General features: G+C 41.1%; 1 non-coding gene across 1 annotated transcript; it reads right to left on the reverse strand.

The window, feature by feature from the left end:
- Positions 1-5,952: 5,952 nt before the first annotated feature.
- LOC143639584 (small nucleolar RNA SNORA12) lies at positions 5,953-6,092 on the reverse strand. Its single transcript, XR_013154731.1, has one exon. It is a non-coding gene; the product is annotated as a small nucleolar RNA SNORA12 (small nucleolar RNA).
- Positions 6,093-6,453: the final 361 nt, after the last annotated feature.

Genomic DNA, 6,453 nt, shown 5'->3' on the forward strand with positions numbered 1-6,453 from the left:
GGAACATTGCTAGTCACTTCTGTGACAACTCTCAGTCAATATAGATTTATTATCAGGGCTGTTGTGACTATTAAATGATATAACTATATAGAGTGCCTGATGACAGTAATAATAACTGTAAGTTTCCTTCCTTTCTGGAACAACACAGAATCAGTACCAATTGTAACTTTGCTTCCTTCAGTGGGGAGAGTAGCTGTACCTTTGGTGTTAGTCTGTGTCCTTTTCAGTGCCTCCTAGGAGTCTGTAGTATGCCATCTGCCGTTGCTTTTCTCCCTGCCCCTACTCAAGACTCTCAGTGAATTCGTAGATGGAGCAGAAATCAATGCTAATTAGAAAGCCAGCCACTTTCCATAAATTGGGGTCTGTTTGGTCCATGGGCCGGAACACTATTCTACTTTCCTTATTGGTTTGGTTGAGTAAAGGCCATGGAAGCTTCCAGACTAACACAACTCTATGTCCTAGCTGGGCCTGTGTGAATTTTTCCCTCTCTTTGTCAGATATTACTGACTGTCATGCCCAGACCTGCCTCAATGAGGCCCCAAGTGACTCCCAATACCCCAACTGGGGGGATATGGGAAGAGCTTATCACTAAAATGTCCAAAATGAGATAACTTTCCTTTTCGAACTATGTTACTACATATCTATGTGAGGAGAGAAGGAAAGAATATCTTGAAACTAAACAGGGCTATGGCATTACAGATCCCCATAGTATGAGGATCAGGTACTGTAATAATTGAAAGTAATTTATAATCTCCTGATCACCTTGTTCTACTGCAGAGAAATTTGCTACAGCCTGTAGATTTATGGAATTGCCCTTCTCTCTGCAGACAGCAGAGGGCCTCATTAGCACAAATTCAATGTCACTGGCAAATACTTGGGAAGGAAAGTTAGCCAAGATTCTAGAAACATAGTAAAACTCTTGATTACCAGAAATGGGAAAGAAAGTTGGAGGATCACCTTAATTCTATTAAAAAAATTGATTTTTTTCTGAGATAATAAGGATTTAACAGAACCTTCTTATTGTTGCACTCTTTACAGTTGAAAATTCCTCTAAAATTCCCATTAGTCATTATTGCCTCAGCTGGTAATAGGGATCCTGGGCCAGATTTAGAAAATAAAAATACGGGATGTCAGATAACAACCATAGGCATCATATATTTTTCAAAAAACTTAATAAGACTTTTTAGGATGGAGGGGGAAATGGGCCAACTAGGGACTTCAGAACCTGAGAAACAACATGGTATTGGATTCCCCAGGTTTTTTTTTTTGCCTCATATATCCTGGGCCTTAGCGCTAGAGAATCTGCCAACCCCAAAATGTCAATAGGCAGAGTTTTTTTTTTTAAAGCTCTAGAAAAATCCAAACTCTCTCTAGGCAAAGGACCAGGAAAGAGGCAACCTAGCAAGACATACAACTTTTAGACAATACTGCTGTAGTACAGCCAAACATCACAAAGAAAACTGGCTCCACCCCATCCACATCAGCGGAGATGGAGTGGGAAAGCTAGATTTCCTCTCCAGCCAGGCTGTAAGGAGGTGTCCCCATACAACCCCCACTAGTTTTCAGAAAAGGTCTAGTAGAAACCTGAGATTTTCATTGCCACCAGGCAGTAATGAAGCCATGCAACATTTGGGGCATACTTATGCTAATTATTTTTTCTGAGATTAATATTTAACTTGGCATCATTGTTTTTATTGGGCTACCTTAATTTTGAGTGAATCTTGATTTTCTGACGGAAGCCTGGCAAACCATCAGGGTTTGCATGCTGAAAACCTGTGGTCAAGCCCAGGCAAGGAGAAGGTAGAATGTTCTAGAGGATAAGTTAAATAAATAGTTCATGGGGAGGTTCTCTTTTTCTTAAATTCCCTATAGCTGCTTATTTTCCTTCCAGTTGCTCATTTCTCCCAAAAGTCAATCATAGAATAAAACAAAACAGTGTCTTCTCTAAGGAAAAGGAGTTGATTGTTTATAAGGTAGATTTCTCTTGCAGGATTGTTGTGTGGATTAAGTCAGATAATATGAACAAAAGCCCCTTAGCATCCAGGAGTTGCTCAATAAATGTTACTTTTCTTCTTTTCTTAAAAATCAAGGATAACTTTTGGACATCCCCAGCCTGGCTGTGGCTTGGAGGTCAAACCTCACTGAACCTCTGAAACTCTAATGCCATTATTATTTCTGTAACCAATGCTCTTATTTTAAGAAATAAGCCATGGTTAACAAAAATCCATGCAGAATAAAAATGGTATATGATGAAAGGAAGTCTCTCTGTCTGCTCTCCCAGGCCACACTCCTCCACTTCCTCTCCCTAGGGGCAACCACTATTACCAATTTATTCTTCCAGAGAGGTTCTATGCATATGCATGCTTATATATAATCTTCTTTTTCCCACCCATGTGAACATACTAGACACAGTGTTCTGCACCTTCACATGCTATCTTTAGCTTCTAATTGCTTGGCTGTGGTGGGATATAGGCAGTTGATCCTGAGGGTCCTTAGGAAAAACAGCCCTTTGAAACTTGTTGCTACCGCTATTGTAAGGATGTTGTCAAGGATGTTGTTCATTGTATCCCACAGCATCCTCTCTGAGGACCCTGAGAGGAATTCCTGTCTGATCTTAGTACTGAAAACAGTTGCCCTTCTGAGCAATTAGTTTGTTTTTATCTCTTGGACATTGTAAAAGGTTTCCCCTTTCCTGTTGGCTGCTAGAAAGCTTAGAGACAACTTTTGGGCCCACCCTTTGTGGCAGCTGAGGTTTTTATGGTATGCATTGGTAGCCTTATGATTGGCTGAACTTTGCACCCACCTCCTTTGTTTTTCTATCTTTAATTTATGCCATTTTGACAGAGTTTGCATGCCCCCATAAAGTACCTGAAATCCTTTCCGACGGAGAGAAGGTGAAGTTGGAATAATGAAATAACCACCTGACTCTGTTCAACCACTCTCTCCAGTCTCCACCTACCCCTCTTTAACCACATCATATCCTTCCAGAAATTTTCCCATTTTCTCCTCTCAAGCTTGGTAATTACTCCCCCACCCCAAATTTTAACTAAGCACCCCTTCAGCTCTTGGGCCTTGAGAGTGCCTCTCTTGCTTTTCATTGTTCCCTATCTTGTCCTTACCTCCATATTCGTTGTGTGTAGTCTTCACATGTTTGCTTTGATTATTCTAAGACTGAAGAAACAGATGCTTAGAGCAGGATGTAGTGAAGTATGCCTGTAATCCCAGCAGTTTGGGAGGCTGAGGCAGAAGGATCATGAGTTCAAAGCCAGCCTCAGCAAGTTAGGGAGGACCTACGCAACTTAGTGAGACCCTGTCTCTAAATAAAAAATAAAAAGGACTAAGGATGTGGCTCAGTGGTTAAGTGCCCCTGGGTTCAATCCCCAGTACCAAAAACAAAACAAAACAGATGCTTGGATATATATTAGGACCATTTCCCATCTACCCAAGGTTTTAGTTCTCAGCTGGGCTACGATGGATAAAGTGAGCAGTGTGTGCTGTAAGAACAGAGCCATCAGGCTGGGTACCACGGCCCACACCTTTAATCCCAGTGTCTTTGGAGCCTGAGGCAGGAGGATCACAAGTTCAAGGCCAGCCTCAGCACCTTAGCAAGACCCTGTCTCAAAATTAAAAAAAATAAAAAGGGCTGAGGATGTGGCTCAGTGGTAGAGAACCCCTGAGTTTAATTCCCCGAGTACCACAAGAAAAGAAATGTTGGGGAGTATATAACCATTAAGAGCCAAAGCTGGTGAGCTGGGGCTGGGGCCCAATGGTAGAACACTTGCCTAGCATGTGTGAGGCCCTGGGTTTGATCCTCAGCACCACATATAAATAAAAATATTGTGTGCAACTATAACTAAAAATAAAAAAAAAACATTTAAAAAAGAGTCAAAGCTGGAGGGCCCTTTAGGAATCATCTAACTTTCTATCCTTATGGAAAATGGAGGGGAAGGATGGAGGAAGGGAAAAGCAGGCAGGCTGGCAAGTGAGCAAACCAGATGACTGGTCTGACATCTCTAGCCCCTCAGTGGTTTGTGAATAATCAGAACTCAGGTCTCCTAGTTTTCTGTAGGGTCTTCATGCTCTTTTCCAAAGGCTACTGTGTCTTCCTGGTCCTTCTGATTCTAAGCCCTCACCTGGGAAGCAAGGATGGCTGCCCTGGGATGCAGTTATTTTCAAAGAATTGCTTCTCCTCTATGGAGTATGTCATTGTCTCACCAATGTCCTCTGAAGCTTTGCCAGACTTATTCCAAAGAGGTAGCTTGACTTTCCAATGGCTTGTTTTGTTTAGGACTGCTGAAGCTGGCCTCGAACTTTTGACCCTCCTGGCTCAGTTTCCACAGCTGCTGGATTACTTGCATGTGCAACTGTCCCTGGGTGCTTTCTACTACTACTTTTACAGTTTCTGTGCATTGTGCCTGTGCCCTCTCCAAGGAAGAGGGCGTTTCCCAGAATCCTCAGTCAGTCTAGGACTCTAAGTAGTTTAGCTGGTTCTGCTACTGCTGGAGGGTGTACTGATGTTCTCACCACTGTTGCTTTTACTCCTTAGCCATAAAAGGGAGCTTCCTGAAATTACAAATCATCCAAAATGGCAAAGATGCTCCATATCAAGTTCAAGTTTAACATTGTAAGAAGTCCAAGGGAAACCCATCAGGAAGTTCTGATAAGCCCACTGCTTAGCTGGTTGTATTTTCCTTCCAAAGCATCTGCAACACCCTCCCTTTCCCACTCCTATGGGGGTATGGCAGTTAGATGGAATGACTTGTAATGAATGACTTTTCACTACTGTCCCTATAACAGCAATCAGCCTGCTGGAACAAAAATTGCTTGGAAATGAATAGTGGCATTTTTCCATGGAATGACTGATTTTGTTTTCAAACATATCTAAACATTCAGGAAGTCTTCAAACATAAAGAAAAGCACAGAAGCAAAAAAAAGTGGATTCCAATAGTTCAGACTTATTGGGTACAGTAATGTGTGAGTCCTGTCAGAAGCACTTTAGACAGATTAACATATTCTTCACAATGACCCAGTGAGGTTGGTATCATTATAACTCAGATAGCTACTGTCTGTATTTAACAGGTGTTCACATTTTCTATCTTTACCTTAGATCATTTCTTTAAAAAAGAAAGAAAACACTGAAGAAACAATTAATGTTCTCCCTGTTCCATTTCCCTCCTTCCTTCCCTGGCAACTGTTGACAACTATTATCCTGAAGTTGGCAGTTAGCAAGGGTTCTTCTTATTTAAGTTCTTGGGTCTTTACCACTGAGTGTATGTTCATGAATATTATATACTATTGAATTTTGGAGGTTTATAAAATTTTACACAAATGGTATCATAATATACATTTTCTTTAAAAAGGGAGGGGTTAATTTTTGTCTTATTATACTGGACAGCTTCATTCACAGGTAGGCCCCATCTAGACTCACTTTCAAATTCCAAATTCCCTTGCAGCCTTGGATCTCAGGAAGTCTTCTTGTTAGTCTTTCATGGACAAATTTTGTCCTTTGGAACAGAACCAATCTAACCATCTCCTTTCAGGTCATCAACCAGAAATTTCCTCAACTTCTGAATCATTACCCCACCACCACCACCAAATTATTGGTATTTTTTAAAAAGATGGACACAATATCTTTATTTTTATTTTTATGTGGATTGAACCCAGTGCCTCACATGTGTGAGGCAAGCACTCTACTGTTGAGCCACAACCCCAGCCCCAAAATTATTGGTATCTTTATTCAGTGCCTCCACTGTCTTCTTTCAACTCATCAATTCCTGGGCTTGAATGACTTATTGACTCAAGCCCAGGAATTGATGAGTTGAGATATATATATATCCCATATCTATTAATCTTAATGGACACCATCTGGGTGTCTCAGACACCTCAGTTTCCACCTGCCTCAAACTCCCTCAAACACCCTTCTCTGTAAAACAAGACATAACTTTTGTTTTCACATGTGGGAGCCAATCTCTGATGCAGGAAAAGCTTAAGATAGATCTTTCTGTCTTCAAACGTTTACTAGCTCCAATATAATGCATGTGACAGAGTAGGCCCATTTGAAAACAAATGCAGCAGAAAGAAACCACACAATCAAAACAACTCTTGGGCTGGGGATGTGGCTCAAGTGGTAGCACACTTGCCTGGCATGCGTGCGGCCCAGGTTTGATCCTCAGCACCACATACAAACAAAGATGTTGTGTCCGCCGAAAACTAAAAAAAATAAATATTAAAAAATTCTCTCTCTCTCTCTCTCTCTCTCTCTCTCTCTCTCTCTCTCTCCCCTCTCTCTATCTTAAAAAAAAAAAACAACTCTTAAACAAGTTGTCTATACACATGGTTTCCATGTCTCATTTCCTATTCACTCTTTTATTTAAATCCATTTATTTTCCAGCCCATTCAATCGAGCCTCCATCCCCAACACTTCACCAAAACTGTTCTTGTCAAAGTCCCTCC

Source organism: Callospermophilus lateralis, chromosome X, assembly GCF_048772815.1.
Source record: "Callospermophilus lateralis isolate mCalLat2 chromosome X, mCalLat2.hap1, whole genome shotgun sequence".
In the NCBI taxonomy this organism is placed as follows: Eukaryota; Metazoa; Chordata; class Mammalia; order Rodentia; family Sciuridae; genus Callospermophilus; species Callospermophilus lateralis.